The 24,849-nt window shown below is 41.0% G+C and overlaps 1 long non-coding RNA gene and 2 other non-coding genes across 3 annotated transcripts in view; all 3 read right to left on the bottom strand.

The window, feature by feature from the left end:
* LOC123507766 overlaps nucleotides 1-24,849 on the bottom strand; it is a 381,781-nt gene that overhangs the window by 129,268 nt on the left and 227,664 nt on the right. The gene's annotated exons all lie outside the window — the stretch shown is intronic.
* On the bottom strand, nucleotides 5,864-5,937 carry Trnam-cau. Its single transcript has one exon. It is a non-coding gene; the product is annotated as a tRNA-Met (tRNA).
* Trnah-gug lies at nucleotides 21,134-21,205 on the bottom strand. Its single transcript has one exon. It is a non-coding gene; the product is annotated as a tRNA-His (tRNA).

The raw sequence follows: 24,849 nt of genomic DNA, 5'->3' as shown, positions 1-24,849 counted from the left end.
AGAGAGAGAGAGAGAGAGAGAGAGAGAGAGAGAGAGAGAGAGAGAGAGAGAGAGAGAGAGAGTCATCCAAAAAAAAATCATCAATCGTTGAACCGCTTTGCATATATATAACACACTAATGAAAAAAAAAAACAAGAAAAAACAGAACTTTGCATTCGGGTTGCTACAGAAATGAATGTTGATCCTACTCGTGGATGTCACTGGGGATATATCTGCAGATAAGAAGAATTTTGCCGACTTTGAAAGGAAAGTAGCAAAAAAAAAAAAAAAAAAAAAAAAAAGAGGGATAGAAAGAGAGGGAAAAATGTGTGGGCCAGACATACACAGCCTCAGGGATGATAGGATTGGCTGCATTATATCAAATTCACTGCCCGTGTAATTGAGTTTCCATACGATCTGCTGCAAACCTTCAACCATGTCCATCCATCACTGGTTTCCCGAGGTGTGATCTTTTATTTTTTGCTTCAGATATATTCATTTCACTTCGCAAATTCGCATACAAGTTATTGGTAACCTGAAAATTACCACAAAAAAACATCAGAGTATAAAAAAGGAAACTACACAGTAATATAACTTGGTAAGAGTGTCAACCTTATTGTGTGAAAAACTGCAGCAAATAAAAAAATAAATAAATCTTGTTAGTTGACTGAACATTGAAGACGTTAACTGAATACTGAATAAGATAATTGATGTTTGATAGTGTGTGTGTGTGTGTGTGTGTGTGTGTGTGTGTGTGCATATGAATCTCTCTCGAATCTCTCTCGTGTTTGGTAAAGAGAAAAGGAAACTAGTGTGTGTCTGTTTGCATTATGGATCTTCCTCTCTTGCTGTGGTGGTGATTGTATTGATGGCTTCATCGTGTGACAAGAGAAGAGTAATCAGGGAAACTTCATGGATACTGATACTGTGACTGGGTAAATGTGTGTGCCTTTTTTCTGATAACATCCAAATGGAGAACTGGTTTGTGCATTACTCACTGACACACACACACACACACACACACACACACACACACACACACACACACACACACACACACACACACACACACGATAAACTTATAAAAACACCTTACAAAATATACTAAAAAAAATCTTAACCAGCGCCACTAAAAGTAAACTAATGAAAATTGCTACATCATATATCGAGAGAGAGAGAGAGAGAGAGAGAGAGAGAGAGAGAGAGAGAGAGAGAGAGAGAGAGAGAGAGAGAGAGAGAGAGCATCCTAGGTCACACAACAGGGAATACTCAAACAAGAGACAGCAAAACTTATAACCTACTTTACGGCAAGCTGTGGAGGCGGCGGCACGTGGGAAGGCCGAGGGAGTGAGAGAGGGAGAGAGGGAGATGGGAGAGAGGGGATGCCCGTTCCTCTGTTTCTCGTCTTCAGCAGCGGTAGCCAGCCGTGCCCTAGGGAAAGCCAGTTCTTGGGTAATAATGTGCCTAAGAGCGTCCTTCGATTCACCTCAGGACTCGAGTAACGTAAGCAAAGGTGAAAGAATGTTGAGAGGTGATGTGACGTTACTTGAAGTTGAGAACGAAAGAACCTACAAAGGAAGCAGGAAGTAAAAGGAGGTCAGGCTTGTACGTGGCAGTCTTTGTAAGAGACACACATAGGTATCAAAAAGTAAAGAAAAAAAAAAAAAAAAAAAAAAAAAAAAAGGAAGTGATCAATTTAATGGGATGGAGTATCACACTATCGTAATATAAATTTGTCAGTAAACCCACAGTACTTCAAGTCTATAACAGTGAGTTTACTGACAATCAATTTAATGTTGCCTTACCTGAGAGAGCAACTAAGAATACCGGAATATAAGGCAGTATGGAAAGCCGCAATAACCCGTTAGGCCTACGCACGAAACGAAACATACTTACCTACTTCCTCCCATAAGAAAATAAAAACATTAAAGAAAAGAGGAAAGATACAACATTTTCTACCATTAACACATCTTTGGAATGATGCAAACGGGTTATATTAAGAGGCAGACATGCAAGAAAGAGCAAAGCAGAGAGAAGAAAGGCTAATTGAATACAAACGAGGAAAGAATTCATGCAAGAATGTGTTTTGTTATCATTTTGAAGATTAATGCAAAGACCCACACAGACACACAAAGAAAGGATTGACGATCTCAGAGAGGAATTTCTACACGAACAGTTAAGTGAGTCTCTAAGTGGATTAGTGATGCAAATAGACAAATAATAGATAAATAGACACCCAAGGAAAGACGAGACAGAAAAAAACTTGGAGTAATTTGAGGAATCACCAAATTTAACATCGTAATTTTGCTTTTAAAACAGTAACAAAAGAAAAATGAGAATATCTACAGTGCTTTTTTTTTTATAGATTTAACAGTCACGAAAAGAATAGGCGGTGAAAAGAGATGAAATAATGTAAAGACGCACTGCACTGACTTTAGCGTTACATTACCCCGAAGATGAAAAATTCGACACAGAGGCAGCTTAATATATTTGATTCATGGTGGAACTAAACAGAGAGTGACTCAAACAAACAGTGAAAGACATGACAGATAGATAAAACGAACAAAATAAAAAGAATCTTACAACTTGAGAGAGAGAGAGAGAGAGAGAGAGAGAGAGAGAGAGAGAGAGAGAGAGAGAGAGAGAGAGAACAAATAATCAGGAAGCGCTTAATTCCTTCAAGGCAAAAACTAGCAGCGGCATCACGACATCCCCGTCCCGCCATACCAGCATTTAAATCTCGGGTAAGCGCACACACCTTCCTGTCCAGGCTCTTGTAACTTCCCCCGGCTCCTCGTCCCTCGCTGCTCACCATGATGACACCTTGGTCCGTATTCATGAACGCCTTGCACTCTCACCACGACTATTTTCAGAGGGAACATAGATGATTAGCGGGATTTTCAAGAGTGTTTCTCGAGTTAACTCCTTCAGTAACATGACGCATTTTTCCTATTTATCTGATTATTATTTGGCAGTTTTATACAGCTTCAGAAACTCATGTAGGGATTAGAATAGTGGAGACTGTGGGCTCTAATCTTTTAACCTTCATAGACCCTTCCTAATGTCAATAAAATCGTTTAATCACACCTATAAACTCAAGGAAGAGATTTGTTCCAATACTGAAGGGGTTAATAATGTAAAAATCTCGTCATTTTGTCATTGAAACCATAAAAACACCTTAAAAACTCGTGTAACTATAAATAAAACCTTTTGAAATCGTTGAGTTGAGGCGCACAAGTGTTTGAGATTACGAGCCTTAGAGCTGATGCCGATAAGAACGCAGGTCCAGAGAGACGTGAAGAGAAGTGAGAGATGAGCTAAAAGTGAGGACATACAGGGAGATTCTTTTTCCTTTTCTCTTCATCTCTTACTCCTCTTCCTTCCTTTGAATCACTTCTTTCTCCTTCTCTCCTTCATTTTACTTCTCCTTTGCTTTTCCTCCTCTTCTTCGTCTCTTACTTCCCTTTCTCCTCCATTTTCTTCTCTTCATCTCTTACTCCTCTTTCTCCCTATGAGTTACTTATTTTCTTTTTCTCCTTCTCTCCTTTATTTTACTTCTCCTTCTTTTTGCTTTTCCTCCTCTTCTTCGTCTCTTACTTCCCTTTCTCCTCCATTTTCTTCTCTTCATCTCTTACTCCCCTTTCTCCTTTTGAGTTACTTTTCTTTTTCTCCTTCTCTCCTTCATTTTAATCCCCCTTCTCTACTTTTTCTCCTCTTCCTCTTCGTTTCTTACTCCTCCTCCTCCATGCTCTTCCGGTGACGACAGGTGGAAGTGAGGAGATGGAGGTTATTCATCTTTCTCTACTATTTCTTTACTATTTACTTTACTATTTCTCCTCTTCTCCTTTTCCTCCTCTTGCTCTTCGTCTCTTACTCCTACTCCATTTTCTTCCGACGAAAACGACAACGATGGTCAAAAAGATTATCTCGTTGCTTGTCTATGGTCGGAGTTTCTAAGCCAGGATACACGTCTCCTCTGAAACATTCTAGAAGTTTTTCAGGGATATCTCAAGAAGTTGTGGTAGCTGAGAAGAAGGAGGAGGAGGAGGAGAAGAAGGAACCTCGTGACCATGAAGAACAGGCGTTAGGTCGTCCTTACCATAGTGCAGCAAGCAAAATATGAGACCCAACTAGAAACGGAAAGAAAACCACACGACTTTGTTAGCTCAGAAAAAGAAAAAAAAAAATGAAGAAACAAAGGAAAATCGTTATTCATGAAAAAAAAAAAAAAGGAATATGGATTGCACTCACACGATCCAGAAAGTTGAGGAATAACGCAAAGCTCGTCAAGTCTTTCCTGTTCCCTCCAATTCTTTACCTTCACCCGCATACCGAAGCAGGAGTACTGACATGGGGCCAAAAAAATCCCTTGTAATATTCAGTGTTTGGTGAGGCGATGATAACAGGGGAAAAATGCTTCTCTTTGCCTCTATTCTCCTCCTCCTCCTCCTCCTCCTCCTCCTCCTCCTCCTCCTCCTCTTCTTCTTCTTCTTCTTCTTCTTCTTCTTCTTCTTCTTCTTCTTCTTCTTCTTCTTCTTCTTCTTCTTCTTCTTCTTCTTCTTCTTCTTCTCCTCCTCCTCCTCCTCCTCCTCCTCCTCCTCCTCCTCCTCCTCCTCCTCCTCCTCCTCCTCCTCCTCCTCCTCCTCCTCCTCCTCCTCCTCCTCTTCTTCTTCTTCCTCCTTCTCCTTCTTCTCCTCCTCCTCCTTGTCCTTCTCTTTCTCCTCCTCATTATCATCATCAGTATCACTATCCTCTATGACTCCCCAAGATGCATATATGAACATAGGCAGCGACACAGTTTCTGTATAAAAGGTACTTGGTCACGTCTATCATTCATCCTTTTTCTTAAACTGCTTGATTTAATCTTCTTTTAATTAAAACACCGCACTCATCAGGACTAACAACCTGAATTAAAGTCTATTCCAGCCATGAATCAATCTGCTTAAGAGATAATTTCTTTCTATATTTTAACCGTTTTAGTGCGGCGCAAAATACTCAGCAGCACCAAAAGCAATGTGTGAAGATTTTATAAGCACTAACAAGAAAGCTAGAGGTGAAAAAGAAGACATTTTGAATTTCCACCGAGTACAAAAATTAGATGTAACTGCAGAACAAATAGAGAGTTCTTATAGTGATAGGTAATTAAGGGAAAGGTGTACCAAAGGACAGTCAGAGGGTTGAATCTAACTTTATGATTCAAGTAAGACAATTAGACTGGGACTGGCAACTTCAAGGAACATTTTTTTAATCCACTCTGTGAACTCTTGGGTGATGGAAAGGATGTTTGCTTTTCACTAATTAAATGGTCACAGTGCTAAGAGGATTTTATGTGTCAAGAATCTCAACACGATAACTGATTGGCTCCTTGGTGGCCACGCACTGCAAGAAGGTCAACATGATGAACGCTAGTGATAAGAGACGAGAGGATCACAAACTTCATCAACCTTCCCTGAATTACCTGCAGTGTTTGTCTTGTTGAGAAAGTTGTGAAGCTGGACAAAGTTATCCACAGTAACGATACACGAGTAGGTTAGGTAGAGAAGAGAGTGAAGGGTTGTGTCGCGAATATGTCTACTGTTTGCTCAGAGAAGTGAATGAGTGAGTGAATGAGAGATGGGTGAGTGAAAGATGTGTGTGTGTGTGTGTGTGTGTGTGTGTGTGTTTCACTGTTTGTTTGATCTGCTGCAGTCTCTGAAGAGACAGCCAGACGTTACCCTACGGAACGAGCTCAGAGCTCATTATTTCCTATCTTCGGATAGGCCTGAGACCAGGCACACACCACACACCGGGACAACAAGGTCACAACTCCTCGATTTACATACCGTACCTACTCACTGCTAGGTGAACAGGGGCTACACGTGAAAGGAGACACACCCAAATATCTCCACCCGGTCGGGGAATCGAACCCCGGTCCTCTGGCTTATGAAGCCAGCGCTCTAACCACTGAGCTACCGGGTGTGTGTGTGTGTGTGTGTGTGTGTGTGTGTGTGTGTGTGTGTGTGTGTGTGTAATTCACCTCGGTCGCCTGCTGGTCACCCAGCCAGTCTTCCTCATTACGGAGCGAGCTCAGAGCTCATAGACCGATCTTCGGGTAGGACTGAGACCGCAACACACTCCGAGACACACCGGGAAAGCGAGGCCACAACTCCGCGAGTTACATCCCCTACCTATTTACTGCTAGGTGAACAGGTAGGTGTGTGTGTGTGTGTGTGTGTGTGTGTGTGTGTGTGTGTGTGTGTGATTGGGTAAGTGAATGAATGTGTGAGTTCGTGAGAGCGTGAGTGAATGAATTAAGTGAGTGAGGTAACGAATAAGTGTGTGGATGAATGGATGAATGATTGAATGAGTGAGTGAGTAAGTGAATGATTGAGTCAGTGTGTGAGTCAGTGTGCCGGCAGATGAGTCAGTGTGTTGCATCATCATCAATTTTAAGCAACAAAACCTTAGCATTCTTTCAGTGAAAACACACACTTGTAACGAGAGAAAAAAAATAGTGTGTACTGAAATGTTTTAATCAATGATGATTGAACTAATAAACTATGTTGGTGATACTATTTTGGTGCATCATTGAAATATGGAAGGCGTTAACTGCTTCCCGCCCGTCTCTCTCTCTCTCTCTCTCTCTCTCTCTCTCTCTCTCTCTCTTTCAAGACCACATTCACACTTTGCCCAGCCAACAACACTTTCCAGTTTCATTCCAACCTCCACACTCTTCACTCTTCGTTTTGTTTACTTTCCTCGTCCTCGCACTCTTACACCAGACACACACACACACACACACACACACACACACACACACACACACACACACACACACACACAGCCTATTGGTATAAACGGCCTCTCTCCGTGCCTCCTTCTCGCCGCACTGCGAACAATAGCCATGAAATACGCGCGCCACTATTTCCTCTATATCTTGGCCCACATTAATCTCCTCTTTTACCAACAAAGGGGAAAAGGTCGAGGCCGTTTTTATTTCTTCTATGGTCTTCAGATGATTTTTTTTCTCCTCCTTTAGTGTTTATGGTCAAAGGAGGAGGAGGAGGAGGAGGAGGAGGAGGAGGAGGAGGAGGAGGAGGAGGAGGAGGTATGAAAAAAACACCCATAGTTCTTTTTGTCTATAATTAATGTCTGTTAATCCACAAAGAGCAAGACAACAGAGCAACGAAAGAAACGAAAGAAGAAGAAGAAGAAGAAGAAGAAGAAGAAGAAAAAGAACAAGAAGAACAAGAAGAAAAAAGAAGTGGAAGAAAAAGCAAAAGAAGAAAGAAGAGGTGAAATTTAGGAAACTGTGTGTGTGTGTGTGTGTGTGTGTGTGTGTGTGTGTGTGTGTGTGTGTGTGTGTGTGTGTGTGTGTGTGTGTGTGTGTGTGTGCGCGCCAGTCAGTCTCGAGCAGCATCACAGCTTCCTCTCTGCTCTCGCCTTCAGGAAACTCTTGGTCTGGATTGGCTCTAAGGAAGACGTCCTCCTCCTCGCCAGCTCCTCTCTGCCCTGGTCTTAATGAAGCAGCGGAGCATTCAACCCTCAGAAACCAAGAGGAGGGTTTCAAGGCCCTCTCACTCTCTCTCTCGCCTTGGGATCGCGTTGGTTTATCCAGTGACTCAAAAGTATTGGGTTAAAACTGATTTCAAGTGTGCAAAGTCTGCGATGCGAGACAATTAACATCACCAGAACTAATGAATGAAATCTTTATAAGCAGGTACAAGAAATTATGGATTAAAAAGAACTGCAATTTATAAGCAGTGTAAAGGATAGGAAGTGGTTGTAGGATATGGATAGAGGTCTCCGAGATAAATAAGTAATTATGGAAACACACACGGAACAGCTGTCAAAGAGTTAATAGTTAATATAGTACATTTATCGGGAAAAACTTTAATTTGTTATAAGCCTGTATGATGGAGAGAAGAGAGGCTAAAAGAAGAAGAAAAAATGAAAGAAAAATAGAGATAAAACAAAAATACAACAGAGAAAAAAAAAAACACAAAACCACATCAACCAATACATTTTAACACCTTTAGGGAAAAAAAATACACAAAAATACACAACACTGAAGTTAGAATAAAAACCAAAAAAAAACTGAAAACTGTGTATACTGGAGCACGCCTCACCTGCCACTGCCGGTTATCAGAGAGGCATTGACGTGAAAAGCAAGCCGGATCAAAGCAGAGGGAGGGTGTGGAGAGTGACGGCAGCTCGGGTGAAGAGTGAGGGAGAGTGGGGAGTCAGAGAGGGAGGGAGGGAAGGCCGAGAGTTATGGAAGGGGTGAAGAATTATGGGGAAGGTGGATAGTGAAGAGTTTTGAAAAGGATGGAGTGGGAAGTTAGTGTGGAATGTTAGAGTGTTAGGAAGGGTGATAGGAAAGGTGGGGAGTTCGTGATAGGAAGAGTAAAAGAGACATAGGGAATATTTGACAGTTAGTAAGGGAGACAGAGACGGCAAACAATATCAAAAAGGATGAAAATGAAGGGTACAGTGCCATGGAGTGTTATAAATTAGTGAAGGAGAAAGGGAAGGTAGAAAGAGTGTTAGGAATGATGGAAAAATAGGATAGAGAGTTAGGAAGTGTTGGGAGGAAGGAGAAATGTAGGGTAGACGGTGTTAGGAAAGGAGAAAAAGAGCATATAGAGTCAGGAAACGGCTGGGTTAGGGAGAAAGGGAAGGTAGGCAGTTATCGAGAATGGCTGGGAAGGGGGAAGGTGCTGGTGACAGTGGGGAGGGAGGTGGAAGGTGCAAGGTGGAAGGGGGGACGACCATCAGGCAACCCAGCGAAGCCAACAAGGATGGAAAGTTGCCAACCAGATCAATGCCCACACTCGGCCCCATCCACCTCCTCCTGGCTGCCTTGTTCTGAAGCCCCAGGCACATTCACTCACTCACTGGCTCGCTGTCTCATGTCATTCTACACCTGGTCTCACCTCAGATCTAATTTAACTTACCCCTTGCAGTATCGTGTCGCATTTTCACAATCATTTTGCTTAATATTTGGCGACTTTATACAGTTTCAAAAATTTACGTGGGGGATTAAAATAGTAAAGACTGTGGCCATTAATCTTCTGACCTCCATAAACTCTTCCTGATGCAAAGGAAAGAGAATCGTCTAATTATACACAAAACATAGATAAAAATTGCGTCTCAATATTGAAGGGGTTAATCTAATCCCACACAAATCTTGATTCTTCTATTCTTCAGTACATTGCTATTCTGCTCTTAAACATTTTTTCTTCAAAGTCTTTTCTTCACCTCTTTCATTCACATCACCAAAATATTTTTATCATTTAACTTTACTTCAATGCTCTTGTTTTCACGATTTTCAAACATCAATTCTCTATTTCTAAGTGTCCTAGATTATTGTTCTCAGTCCTCACTATTCCTGAGATTAGATTACTTTCACTCAAACATTTAGTTGTATGTAGACATAATATAATGCTTCAAGTGTTTCATTTCACGGTGTTGCTTCAATTAATGTTATTCATCATCCAACAATGTCGCTTTTTCATCGGTGTACCCTAAATCTTCTTCATCCAAGCACATTTCTTTTTCTCTCTTTCTTTACCTCATGGCAGTTACTTTTTTCTTTCTGTCCCTAACAAGGCGTGTCTCGTGAATGGAGGGAATAAGGTTGCTGCTGCACCTTAACAAGAACACCTCCTCCCTTCTTTTTTTTCTTTTCTTTCACGCCCTGCTTTCTCATTATCCCCTCTTCACATTTTTCTTCTTCTCCTTATTCTCTTCCTTTCTCATATTCATTTAGAAGACTTCGTTTCTTTATTTCTCCTCATTTCTTTTATTTTTTCATTTTTCTTCCTCCCCACTCTTTTTTAATTTTCTTTGTTATGTTGTCCTCGCCCCTTTTCTTCTTTCTTCTAGTCCTTTTCTCCTTGTTCCACTTCCTCCTTCTCCCGTGTCATATATTCTCCTCCTCCGTCTTCTTGTCTTCTTCTTTCTGGTCTTCTTGTTCTCCTTTTCCGCCTTCCACCATTTTTGTATTCTTTCTTCTTCTTGGCGTCGTCTTTCAGTTTGTTGTTGTTGTTGTTGTTGTTGTTGTTGAAATTGTTGTTGCTGTTGTTGACATTCTTCTTTCTTTCTTTTTCTCTTTTTTCTTTCTTCTCCTCCTCCTCCTCCTCCTCCTCCTCCTCCCTCTCCTGCTGTTATGCCTTCGTCAGCAGACACACACATCATCAGAAGCGAATATTCCGAAGATGCAATGTTTTCTCGACAACGTAAAAGAAAAAGAAGAAAAAGAAAAAGACAAAGAAGAAGAAGACAAAGAAGAAGAAGAAGAAGAAGAAGAAGAAGAAGAAGAAGAAGAAGAAGAAAGAAGAAGAAGAAGAAGAAGAAGAAGAAGAAGAAGAAGAAGAAGAAGAAGAAGAAGAAGAAGACAAAGAAGAAGAAGAAAAAGAAAGAAGAAGCCGCCACCACCATCATCACCACCACCTCCATCACCATCAACAACAATAACAACAACAAGAATGACAAGAGGCAGCAGAAGTCAAGCTATATACGTCATTTCCTTCATGTTTATACCTTTGCTTCACAGCCTCGAGGAAAACAAGAATAATCCGAGATGCTAAGGAGATGAGGGAGCGTGAGTCAACAGTCAGGGCGACACACACGCACTGTTGTTTTGCGCAAAGGGTAATAGTAAGCGTGGAGGAATACAACACACGATAAAGAAGAGCAACGCAATGCTGACTGTGGTTGTGGAAAGTTATGTGGAAGAAAAGTGGAGATTAAACGGTGGTAAATGATGTCAAGGAGAATGAGGTGGTGTGCTGAGCTGGGGATTATTTTTTTTGTCCTTTTTTTGAAGTGTTTATTTATTTATTTTTTGGTGTTTGGGAAGGTTTTCTGTATGTGTTGTTTTAGTGGATGCATTTTTAGAAGTGGTAAAGATAGGGTAAGCTTTTATATTTGAAGATTTTCGTTTCCTTTATCTCTTTGTTATAATTCGTTTTTCCTATTCTTTTCTTTCTCATTTTTCTTTCTTTTTATGGAAGTTTGAAAGGAAGGAAATTAATGTCACGACTGCGTCACTTTGTGTGTGTGTGTGTGTGTGTGTGTGTGTGTGTGTGTGTGTGTGTGTGTGTGTGTGTGTGTGTGTGTGTGTGTGTGTGTGTGTGTGCGTGCGCTTTCCTTTTGCTGCTGTTGTCATTGCCATCATCATCATCACTTACAACAGCATATCTCATAATTTTCCACAGACACTTACCAAATAAACTACAATAAACAAATTCAGCGTCACACGACCAACTCAACCTTGACCTCTGGCACATAATTCATCACAACACAACAGCTCGTAGGTGGGCGCGGCTCCTCCCTCAGCATTCACTATGTTATATCTGGCGGGGGACATTCAATTTTCCTCCAAAACAAAGACACGCGGCAACAACACTCAAGAGGAGAACAAATGACTCTGAACAGGAAAATGAAGCCTTGTTTGTGTTCAGGCGGTTCACGATTACATGTCGGGCAATTAATGTCTTTTCTCTCTCTCTCTCTCTCTCTCTCTCTCTCTCTCTCTCTCTCTCTCTCTCTCTCTGGGTGGTTTTCAGTGAAGGATTTTTGCTCTTCTGTATTGTGCAGTTTGGTTTTTCCGGTGATCTTTTTTTTGTAAAAGAATTTGTCTGTTTTTTTTTTTAAGTTCAGTTTTGTTTTTCTATTTGGGTTAGGTGTCATTTCCAGATTTTGAGTTGATATCATATTTTCAGTTTTTATTCGAGAAATCTGTCTTTCTCTTCACACCTCAGGAATTTGTGTTTATTTTAGTAACTAGAGACCTTTTTCCCCTAATTTTTTTTTTCAGTCAAAGAATTTATGCTTTTGACAATTTTTGCTTGTTAAACTTGCCGTGTCTGCTGTGGGATTAGTGGAACAACAACACCTGCTGAGACATTTACTGTGTTATTTCCTTCCTTTCCCCCTCTAAATACTAATACTTGATCCTTTTCCTTCTTCCCTCCTTCCATCCACACTTCTCTCTCATACTGTATTCCTTCCTTTCCTCTTCTAAATACTAATATTTGATCCTTTTCCTTCTTCCCTCCTTCCATTTTACACTTCTCTCTCATACTGTATTCCTTCCTTCTTGTCTTCTTTCTCCCTTCTTCTCTCATTCTCTCCTTTCTCCTTCTGCACATTTAAGACTAACACTGGAGTCCTCTCTGCCACCTCCCTCCACTCAGGCTGACAACACTGCATTCTCTTCTCCTCCTTTACCTCCTTTCTTCCTCCCTCCCTCGTTCTCTCCTTCTTTCTTCCGCATACTAAATACTTACATTGGTTTCCTTCTCTTTACCCCTTCTTCCTCTCTTCTTTTCCCCGCTCAGTAGATGCTTTATCCTCGCCTCCTTTCTTCTTCCCTTCCTCCTCTTCTTCCTCTCACCTTCCCTCATATACTGAAGATCAACACTGAATTTCCTTCTTCTTTCCTCTCTTTACATACCAATACAGTATCGTTCCTTTTCTTCAACCCCTTTCCTTCCTTCCTCCTTCTTTCTTCCTTTCCTGCTTCCTCTTTCTCTTCAGTAAAATATAAACTAGCAATGTATTCTCTTCGCATACTTCATACTAATATACGATTCTCTTCTCTTCTTCTCTTCTCTTCTCTCTCTCTCTCCTTCACTCCTTTCCACACACTAACGTTGCCACGACTGATGTGAAGGGATGATGACCTCCTGCAGATTGTTCTCATAAATCTTTAGTGTAAATCTAGTGATCTAAAAATGCATTTGATCGCCATTCTATTAACTCCTTTACTACCTTGACATGTTTTCATATTCATTCTACTTATTATTTGGTGATTTTCTACAGCTTCAAAAACTTAAGTGGGGATTGAAATAGTGAAGACTCAGGCCATTAATCTTCTAGCGTCCATAAATCCTTAGTAATGTAAATATAATCGTCTAATTGTACCCAAAACTCAAGATAAAAATGCGTCCCAGTACTGAAAGGGTTAACTTATTTACCTGTGCAAGGAAGAGGTCACCTTTAATATCTTAGCCATATGACCTCGTTGTTGTGGCGCCAGAAGTGAAGTGACAGTCGTTAATAGCTTACAGAAAAAATAAATGGGTAATATTTTTGCTGATGCTTACTTTTCTCTGCGGGTGAAAATGATTTTAAAGTTATTTCTATGTGGGATTTATAGAGAGTTCGTTTTTGCTGATGTGGAAAGATCTTATGTAAGGTTATTTTTATGCGTGTTTCGGCAGATTGAATAGGTCTACGTATAGGATTTAAAGAGGCCTGGTAAATAATAAGCAGGGAAAATAACAACTACCTTTGTTGATAAATATAAGCTTTTTCTTGTAAACAAATACACTGCAGAATATGTGCACTTCGTAAAAAAAAAACAGGTTCAACAGGTTTCTCTGTCGCATCTATAGAGAAGTAGATGGACAAGTGACCGTCAAGGAATTAATTACTAACCTTATTGAATGAAGGAAGGAGTAAAGGAAAAGCTGAACGACAAAAAAAAAAAATATATATATAACTAAGTTGAACGAGGGTATCATAAACATAGGTAAATTTTCGCAGTTAATGATATAATGATTAAGTTGAACAATCATTACAAACTTCAGCCGATTAGATAACCTGAACACGGCTCTCAAACCCTCCAGTCAGTATCAACGGTAAGTGAATCAAAGAAAAAGTTAACTAAAATCATTGACTAATTAGGTTAACAAAAGAAAATGACAAGAACGCCGTCTATATACTGAGGGAAAGACTCAAGGAATTTCGTCTCAGCATCAGGAGGCCACAGAGAACCAGGGAAAACCAAGGGAGGGAGAGAGGGAGAGGGAGAGATAGGGAGAGAGGGGGTGCCAGAGCGCGGTAGGCAGTTAGTTAGTGGGTCAGGAGAGAACAGTTATTTTTGCCACAGTCAGACAGAGCGGCGACTGAGGACCGTGTCACCTTCTGCTGCTGGGAGCCTCCATCCCCACCATGCACCCCCGCCCACGAGTGTCGGGAGGGAGCCTGATGAAGGGAATAGAATATACATACTTTGACCTTCAATGGGCGCTATGTTTTCGTTCTCCGTCCTTCGCATGATGTCAGCTTCAAGGAAAAATGCGCAACAATTGATCCTCCTTTAAGCTTTAGTCAACATCACCAGCACAAAGTCTATGATTCTTGGTTACTTACAATAGACTTAAGCGGGAGTTGTTGAGACTTTCATTATTTTAGTCAGAGTTAAGCAAAGATTTCACACCATGACTGGGAAAAGGATCGCAAGAACTCGACACATCATCTCCATAGCTTCAAATAACAGTAACAGTGAGGGCAAGAACGCAAGACATGACCTGGGATGAAACAAGAGAAGATAGCCGTGGATAAAAAGGAGTTAAAGAAAACGGTAAACTTTCCCTTGTTTTCCCCCAAAGGAGAGATTCTCGCACACCGTGGTGGGGGAAGGAAGGCGTGAATCTTTACCTCCCTGGCTGCCGCTGCCCTCACCAGGCTAGGGGTGGTTGACCTGCTCGTGCCGAGAGACAGAGAGAGGAGCCCCGGCCCCTGTGACCACCAGGCAGACCGGTGCATTTCACTGTGGATCAATACGTTTCACACTTGTTCCCGAATAAGGACAAGTCCGCTTAGGCAGAACAAGCCACGTTTCAAAGGCTCCTGCTAACCCAAAGAGAAAAGAGAGGGCGTGAAAAAGACGAGCCTCAGAAGAGGAGGATTCGTTTAAGGTTGAAACCCAAGTTCATGTTCTTCAACATTTCATCGTTGTATTTCTTATGTTCACTAGACTGTAGTGAAGGTTATTTGCAGTTTTCATGGGTGCTTTCACGACTCTAGTGATACTTTAGCAATAATTCTAAACTGTTGATAAGGAAAAGACCCAAAAGGAAGATTAGTACTCCTTCCCGCTGCCTTTCACACAAATAATAATTACAAAATAAAGCATTCAAACATTAAGACACTTTAGTACTAGAGTTCAGTGGTGTGATAAATACTGAAAAAGAGTATGTTCAGGGTTACAAGGGTAACAAACTCTTACAGACACTCATTATCTTTGTAAGCTTAAATATACTAAATAAATAAATTTATACTATTGGTGAAAGGCATATCTAAACTAATCACATAGTTTCAGTAGTGATATATATATAATTTCTATGGTTCTATAATTCTTTTCTAAGCCCTATTACGGTACTATGCACTGACAACACTGGAAGAAACAACGCCTCAACTGACAACATGACGCTTAAACAGTGATCTCTATTACAGGGATGACAGACACTAACAGACCTTACAACCTCACTTGGTTTTCCAGTACATTACACTAACTCGTACTAGAAAAAAAAAAAACTAGAGTGGTTGTATTGCTCTGGTGACTGACGACTTCTTGGAAGATGAAGAGGTCCAAAAGATTCAAGTTACTGCAAATAAAACTCTTAGTGAAATTGGTAAAGAAGAGATTATCATTTTCTCCTCTTTTTTTTTTTTTTCTTTTTACGTTTCTTTCTTTGTAGTGTTTTGTCAAGTTTTCTCTTTGATATCTGTACTAACGAGTCTTTCTTTAATAACGTAAAAACTTTACTTTCATCATGCTTATTGCTTTACCAGTCAGTTGTGAGTGTGTTTTTGTATGTGTGTGTGTGCGTGCGTGCGTGTGTGTGTGTAATTCACCTCGGTCGCCTGGTGGTCACCCAACCAGTCTTCCTCATTACGGAGCGAGCTCAGAGCTCATAGACCGATCTTCGGGTAGGACTGAGACCACACCAACACACAACACACCGGGAAAGCGAGGCCACAACCCCTCGAGTTACATCCCGTACCTATTTACTGCTAGGTGAACAGGGGCCACACATTAAGAGGTTTGCCCATTTGCCTCGCCGCTTACCGGGACTCGAACCCGGCCATCTCGATTGCGAATCGAGCGTGCTAACCACTACACTACGCGGTGTGTGTGTGTGTGTGTGTGTGTGTGTGTGTGTGTGTGTGTGTGTGTGTGTGTGTGTGTAGTGTGTACACAAAAAACACAATGTAATATTCGGCGATGCAAGAGAGAGAGAGAGAGAGAGAGAGAGAGAGAGAGAGAGAGAGAGAGAGAGAGAGAGAGAGAGAGATATGAAGGGTATGAGGACACGGAGTAGAAGGAATGCAGTAAAAAGAAAAATACTCGCATTATTTCAAAGTCTCTCTCTCTCTCTCTCTCTCTCTCTCTCTCTCTCTCTCTCAGTAGAATTGAGTGCAATATGGTTTAAAAAAAGTTAATTACATTACATTTAAAACACACACACACACACACACACACACACACACACACACTGGACACCTTATATGCCTTCCCCTCTTGTCAGCAAATTTTTCCTCCTGCATGAAAACATCGAGGACTGTTGTAACTCTACGGCTGTCACGACCCACCTTTACTTACACGCCCACCGTCATTCGTCTACCTGCCTCCCTCCTAAACACCTGGGCGGCCACGACCACACAGGTAAGGCGCTCATGACGACTTAACACGCTGCCGTTGAATGATTAGTCTTTGGCACGGGAGATATCCATTAACTCTGCGGAATGCCTTGTACTTGGGCAAACACCTCTACTACTTTGGCTATTGTTTTTGCCGCTTCTGTTATTGTTGGTATTGGTGTTTCTACTGCTGCTGTTGCTATTGTTACTACTACGACTGCTGCTATTGCTACTACTACGAATGCTGATATTACCACTACGAAAACAATCTTTACTCAATTCTTGAGCTATTGTTGCTGTTGCTACTGCTATCATTGTTGTCGCTGGTGATGCTACTGGTATTATTAGTGCTGGTATTACTACTACTACTACTACTACTACTACTACTACTACTACTATCACTACTGCTACTACTACTACTGCTAATACCACTACTATTCGTACTATACTGTCTCTATTGCTGCTTTTCTTCCTCCTCCTCCTCCTCCTCCTCCTCCTCCTCCTCCTCCTCCTCCTACTACTACTACTACTACTACTACTACTACTACTACTACTACTACTACTACTATTGCTACTACTTCTACTACTACTACTACTACTACTACTACTACTACTACTACTTAACCATCAAACCGAGAAAAGTTTTGTTTGATAAGCTTTCTTCTGCGTATCACAACACAGGTCACTGGCCACCACCCTGCTATGGTTAGCAGTCGCCAGCCTTAGTTATCTCCATCCACTTTAACGTACAATTACAACGATAAAGTAAAGATGCGTTACCACTTAATGATCTGTATGAATGTCAACCACCACCACCTTGAAGGTATTGAATAAGAACATAATACACAAACGTAAATAAATAAGGGATGCTGCAGGAAGCCGTGAATCCTAAATGTGGTAGTTCCTGTAACACTTGTATAGTTTCTCACTTCCGATTTGATTTAGAAAAAGAATGTTGGAATTGGTCTACTAGAACTCAAAACATCATAAACTACGCAACTTCCTGTATAGTTAAAGCAGGTTGTTGAAATGGGTAGAACAGAGCGAGTGGAAAGTAGAATAATACTAAAGTAAGTTAATTCAGAATCGCTACAAGGAATACTCACCACTAAGAACATTGTGGATAAGTGCTGTTGTTGTATATGATGAGGTATTCTAGGGATTGTCTTGTTCAAGAACGAGTCCTCTGATTAATTCAAACTCATTAATATCGCTGCAAGGAATAGTCACCCCTAGGAGTTTGTTGGTAAGTGCTGTTATTGTTTACATAAATTGGTATTCCAGGAAACGACTTCTTTATTGACGTGTCCTTGTCCTTCTGTCTTTCGTCCGACAGCGGGAGTAACAAGAATCCTACTGTAGCGACATGATATACTTAACTCTTGTGATGTGTTGAGTCTCTCTCTTCCATCAGGCGTAATGCAAACGAGTCCTCTTCTCTGCATGTCACGCCCTGACTTGCAGTTAATAGTGTGCCACAAGTGTAGGAGTGAGGCAGACCATTCAGTGACCACTCGCATACCAGGACATTGATGTACGCAGTAGGCTTCTTGTTCCTCGAGTTGAATGTGAGGTTATTTACCTTGATTGAAAGTGTGATCACCTACTAAGACTGTACTTGTGTACTTGTAAGTGTATCTTTAAGTACTGATGACGAGGTCGCTGTGCGACTGATACAGGATAACCTAGATGGGCCCTGGTGGCCCTTTGTTATCCTATTATTTATGTTATGTTATGTTATGTTAAGACATATTAATATCTTCTGTTAACTTATTAGTGACTTTTTATCTTTATGCGTAACTGGAGTTGTCTCAAGCATAAGATATGTGACATTTTTTCTAGGTTTTTTGGTCTCGATATTTGTTTCGATATTCTTAGAGAATGTCTTCTAGTTTTTGTCTTTTTCCAGTTTTAGTCTTCTCAGTAATGTCTTCCAGTTTTGTCTTCTTACGGGGCTTTTGTCTTCTAGCTTATTCTGCACAAATTCTTCTAAAACCTTCTCCCTCAGGACTCAAGCTGTGACTTTGGAGGAGAAAGTGGCAGAAGATGCACCAAGAATTCTTAAAGCAGCGCCTGCACATGGAGTCTTAAAGCCAGTTCTTGCAGGGTATTCTGAACGCTTCTCCCTCAGCGCCACCTTGTACGTAGGTCAGCACAGAGGCGTGGGCGGCGAAGGCTTGCTGTGGATCGTGCAGCAAGGTCTGGAATCGCGTCACCAGCACGAGGCTGCGTCATCATCGATCAGACGTGTAGGAGGCCAGGTAAGGGCATCCAGTGGCCTCGGCAGCACGCCATCCGCACATCACAGACAACAGCGGCAGGACCATCACACTCGCTCCTCCTTCTCCTCCCTCGCTACCATGTTCCCAGGGTTTCCCATCTGATCTATTGGATATTAATGAGTGGATTATAATTTTTGGTAGTGTGATGTGTTTTTTTAATATCCTGTATTGGCAGCGTAAAATAGCCAGTGAGATAGAAATCATAGCAAGTTCAAAGGATCTGTTGCTAACTATCTGTTCTGATCCTTTCAATTTTCAGTAGAACCTTCACCACATCACCTGCTGGGTTACCACGACTGTTACACTTGAGTTCATGACCTTACCCGAAGACTGACACGAAATTGTTGCCTTCTCTCAATGTTAAATTTCTTTGCCAACTCCCAGGCAGTGTTACGCGGCTGAAGGACACGTGCCAAAGGACAAGGTGTATTATTTCTTCATCGACTACCAGTGCTAAACTTCTTTTTTCTCTTATTCCTTCCGTGTCTTTAAACTCCTCTCGCGTCAGATACTCCAGACAGAGGGAGGGAGGGACAACAATCTGAGGCACGTCATGCAAAGGCGAAGTTGATGAAGGTTAAGGGGTGAGGCTGGAAGGTATTCAGGGTGTGGCATTAGGCGGGGTACACGGGCGGGGCACATGGGGCGGGGCACACAGGCAGGGCACCTCACAGTATTGATTGAGCGTGGAGGCGTGGCGGCCTGGCAACCTTAAGGCACTCGTGAAAAATGAAAACAAATGTACATATCAACCTTGAAGCTGAAAAAATCCAGACAGTCGTACGTGTTGACTTTAAAAAGAAGAGAAAAGAGAAAAAGAAAAGTCTGTTTTGATCTTGAATTCACTGAAAATGTAAATACAAATTAACATGTCAACTTGAAAAAAAAAGTATAAATAAAGGAATAAAGGAAAATTTCGACCTTAGAGCAAGCTAGTAAACGAAAAAAAAAAAGAACACGATTTTAAATAAGTAATTGCTGCATGAAAAATAAACAAAATAACAAAATTGTCAGAAAAGAAAAAAAAAAAAACATTTAAATTTTAAGAATAAACACTAAGATAATAAAGATCATACATTAACATTAAATCACTGATAATATTAAAGAGAAATGTATGCTTTCACCTCATATTAACTGTGGACATCAAAGCACAGGTAGATTCCAACACTAACTCACTTGTAAGTAAAAATTGCAACACATACATACATACATACATATACACATACATACATGTCCTCTATTTAATTACAAAAACAAGCCTTTCAGCGACTCTCCGGAATTCAGACTCTCCATAATTACAGTGCCTGATGTTCCACGCGCCAGTCCAGCTTTCCACGCCACTTCCAGGTAATTCAGCAGTTTTTGTTCCATTTTTGCCTTTTTTTCCTCTTTGCCTTTTTTCTCAGAGTGAGCACGCGGAAAATTCTTTATGAACCTGATCACAATACGAGAACTTCTGCTTTGTAGTAGTGGTAGTGGCAGTGGTAGTGATGGTGGTGGGGGTGGTGGTGGTGGTGGTGGTGGTGGTAGTGATAGTGGTAGTGGTGGTGGTAGTAATAGTGGTGGTGGTGGTGATGGTGGTGGTGGTGGTGGTGGTGGTAGTGATAGTGGTAGTGGTGGTGGTAGTGATAGTAGTGGTGGTGGTGGTGGTGGTGGTGGATACGTTCCTTGACACAGCAAGTCCAGTAACCTCATTTAACCATATCTCATTCTCTGCTCCCGCCTGGTACACCCTTCTCCATTTTCCATGTCCTTTTCACCAACCCCGCCTTTGTCTCTCTCTCTCTCTCTCTCTCTCTCTCTCTCTCTCTGAATCACAGTGTCCAGGTATATACGCCTTGTTTTGGAGTACAGATGAAATGAGGTTTTTGTTGGTGGTGGTGGAATAATTTTCTAATCTATTTTTTGAGATGACACACGAAAAACATTACTACATTATATCTATGAAAATAAAGACAGATTAAAAGGGGCTACCAGTGATCCTTAGTGTGAACAAAATCGTTGCTCTAGAATATTACACACTATTATGGTACTGGAAGGCTTGAGTTCTTAGTCTTGCTTTTCCCACACAAGTAAAGCCATTCAAGTAGAAATTCATGAAAAAAGAGTGAAGTGGAATTGAAAGACAACAAATGAATAAATCAACTTATTAATACTCGGGGCAAAGCTAACTTAAGTTCATAATGGTGCTGCTCATTTAACTAATCCTTGATAGAGATCTTGTTATTTAGAATAGAATCCTCTTATAACGCTTATCAATAGTTAATCTACATGTTGATTGTAATACTATAAGATACTTTAGACATGAAATATCGACACTTCTCTTACGCATCACTGAAGTGGGGAAAGTGTGGGGTGGGAAGATATACTATTGAATGCCTCGATAGAAATAAAAAAAAATAACAACAAATAAGAATAAAGACAAGGAAAAATGAATAAAACATTGTAAGTCTTGCCGTGACCAGGATTCGAACCTGGGTTATTGCGGCCACAACGCAATGTACTAACCACTATACGATCACGGCTACCAGAACCACGAAGGCATCACAGGAGTAGCAGATTAGGATGAACCTGACGTAACTGAAAGAAAGAAAGAGAGAGAGAGAGAGAGAGAGAGAGAGAGAGAGAGAGAGAGAGAGAGAGAGAGAGAGAGAGTGTGTGTGTGTGTGTGTGTGTGTGTGTGTGTGTGTGTGTGTGTGTGTGTGTGTGTGTGTGTGTGTGTGTGTGTGTGTGTGTGTGTGTGTGTCCTTCGGTCGCAGACGATGACGCAGATCTGGCAGGCCTGTGCATCTTTAGGACGGAGGAGGAGGAGGAGGAGGAGGAAAATGGCTCGTTGCACAGTCCACAATATTATACCTATGCCAAAGCATCTTCTTCTTCCTCCTCCTCCTCCTCCTCTTTCTCCTCCTCCTCCTCCTCGTCGTTCTCGTCCTCTTCATTGTCCTTGTCCTCCTCTTCACCCTCTTTTTCCTCTTTACTCTCTTCGTCATCATTGTCATCATCTTCCTCGTCCTCCCACTCCTCCTCAATTTCCTTGCCATTATCCACGTTTTCCTTCTCCTCGTCTTCATTTTGCCCTTCTAATCATGTTCCTCTTGCTCCTATTCTTTTTTCTCGTTACTCTACTCACCATCCTCCTCCTCTTCCTCCTCCTCCTCCTCCTATCTTTCTTCCAGGCTAGAATATTGATTACATTTCTCAAGGCTAGTCTGAGTCACACATGTGGCTGACCGCAGTGCAAGTGTTATCGCCTTTCCTTCCTCCCAGTGGCTCAAGTACCTGCCCGCCTGCCCACCTGTACCTTATGTCACCACTGCCATCACTACCACCATCACCGTTGTCGTCTGTTTACTTCACTTTTTTCTATAGATTATGCTATTCTCTTTAATGATCTGTTTATTTACTTTTTCTATTAGGGTTCATGTACCTACCTGTCCTTCTGTACATTATATCAACCTCTTCAGTAACGTTTTAATATTTATTCTGCTTATTATATGGTGATCTTATACAGCTTCAGATACTTATGTGGGGATTAAAACAGTGAAGACTCTATTAATCTTCTGACCCGCATAAACCTTTCTTAATGTAAATAAAATCGTTTAATCATACACAAACTCATGGTAAAAATGCGTCCCAATACTGAAGGGGTTAAGCAGTCATCATAACCGCCACCACCATTGTCGCTTCTGTTATAGTTTCATCTCTATGTTACTTTTTTTTCACTTATCTCTCCATTTCTATTTTGTTTCTGTAGCTCAAGTACCTTCCCCACTTATCCATCTGTATTCTATGCCACTCATATGGGTTAAACTCTTTTCAGTAAGTTTTTGTTGATTTGTAGATATGCTAAACTGAGATCCGAGTGTTAGGATGTCTTAAATCGACAGACTCTGCTGGTGCTCATGTCTTTGTAATGTTTGTGTCTGTTTGACGATTGTAATAAATATGCTCGTACTTAACTTTCGTCACTATCATCAATTCAACGCTAGTTTTGTACTGTATTTACTCTTGGTTTCTCACTATTACTACCATTACTTTAAATCTTATATCCTCTCCTTAAAATCTTCTGAGTCTCTTCCACATCATTACAGTTGTCATTTATAAACAACGCTTGGAACATTGCAATTCATCATTTCCTTTTAATTTTCCACCAACACCACCACCACGACTACCAGAACCAACAACACCACTAGCAATAACAGTAACAATAATAATAACAACACAATCATTACAGCCACCACAACAACACAAACAACATTATATCATTGCCGCCATCACTGCCATCATTACCATTACCAACAACACCAACACCGCAAAAACACACACACACACACACACACACACACACACACACACACACACACACACACACACACATACAGTCCTCAGCCTTCCGCAAACCCGCTCGTATTTTATATACAAGCTGAAGGTCGTATCTGTTTAACGGAAGTGTTACTTTCTATTGTTTATTGTTGTAATAAGGACATTAATGAATAAAATAAATAAACAAAGAGCGTCGATACCTGGAGAACCATTACGAAACTGTTGGTGGTGAGCTACATTATTCATTATAAGACAACAAAAATAGTATAGTAAAGCTCGCCCGTCGTTGTCGTCACTACATCTAACATGCTCATATGAAGGTTAGTTTGATTTTTATGCAATATTTGAGGTAATAACCATTGTTTTAACACGTTCAATACTATATGGCACATTTTTCCTTAACCCCTTCAATACTGGGACATAATTTTACCTTGAGATTTGTGTAGGATTAGCCGATTTTATTTACGTAAGGAAGGGTCTATGAAGGTCAGAAGATTAATAACTAGAGTCTTCACTATTTCAATCCACCATATGAAAACGCGTCATGGTACTGAAGGGGTTAACTACTAATCACTCTTAGACATTTCTTCTTATTTTACAGCCACCTCCAAGCATTCTATTGGCTAGAATCTGCAAAATCTGTCTATCTAATCCTTTTTCTCTTTAATAGACGCTTATAAAGATTTCATATAGTTTTTTTTTTGTTTAGTGTCGGGAGTAACTGCGCATCACAGGGAAGAGATCAAGGATGGTTCTGTGCCAATGACTGGGAAAAAAGAGAAAAAAAGACATCCATGAGAAATAGACAAATGATCTCTGAGGGAAAATAGTGCTAGAGTCTAAATCTTTCTCCACTGTCAGCCAAAGACACACCAGACCAACACAGACACTCCCTCCATGCATGCCAACACTGCCCTGGATTTCGTGATTGAGGTTAAAAGTGGATTGCCTCAAGTGTGTTCCCTGTTCGGCGACGTCAACTTGAATACAATAAATAAAGCTGCGGCAGGTGGAATGTGGCGGGGACTGAGGGAGGCACGGAATGTTCCCCTTGACTTGGAGGAGCGCGAGGACAAGGCAGAAAAGAGGAAAAGTTGCAAGTTTCGAGACCAGCAGGCGGTGAGAATGACGTTCGCTCGTGTGGAAGTCCCAACACTTTTCCTCTCCATTCTCTTTACTGGACTTTTAAAATTCGTGGTCTAATAAGGAAATACTTGAAATATAAGAGCTTCAGGTAGGATAATTACACGTTTCTTTACTCTAGTGGTGTTCTATCGTTCAAATCCCTCTTTTCTTGTGGCTTGAGAAGAATAAACTTGAATTATAAGAGCTAAACATAGGATAACTAAGCACTTCTTTTCTCCTTTAGTGTTCTATCGCCTATAATCCCTTTCCTTATGTGTTGAAAGATAAATACTTCAATTATAAGCGATAAAGATAGGCAAGTCGCATGTCCCTTTCCCCTAATGGTGCTCTATCGCTCATTATCGCCTATTGGATCATGATATGCAGCGGAACAGTTTGGCAGGAGAGCTACAAATTGCATGGCTATTGTGTTTCGATTGTGCACTCAACCGGTTATTCGTGGGAAGGGAGACAATTTTGAAAAGAGACTGTAGGTGACTCTCTCTCTCTCTCTCTCTCTCGTAAAATCAATAATGTAATCTTCCTAAAAGTAGAGTAAAAGTTCAGCAGAAAGCAAAATGCAACACCAAGGAAGGGAAGGGAAACGTCTAATTAATAGGCAAAGAGATGCAAATAACTCTTTCCTGCTCAATCAGTCTCTCTCTCTCTCTCTCTCTCTCTCTCTCTCTCCCCTTCGTCCTAAGACTGGAATAAATAGTAA

This window comes from Portunus trituberculatus, chromosome 23, assembly GCF_017591435.1.
Source record: "Portunus trituberculatus isolate SZX2019 chromosome 23, ASM1759143v1, whole genome shotgun sequence".
Classification (NCBI taxonomy): domain Eukaryota; kingdom Metazoa; phylum Arthropoda; class Malacostraca; order Decapoda; family Portunidae; genus Portunus; species Portunus trituberculatus.
The sequence above is the reverse complement of the archived record's forward strand: the minus strand, read 5'-3'. Positions and strand labels throughout refer to the sequence as shown.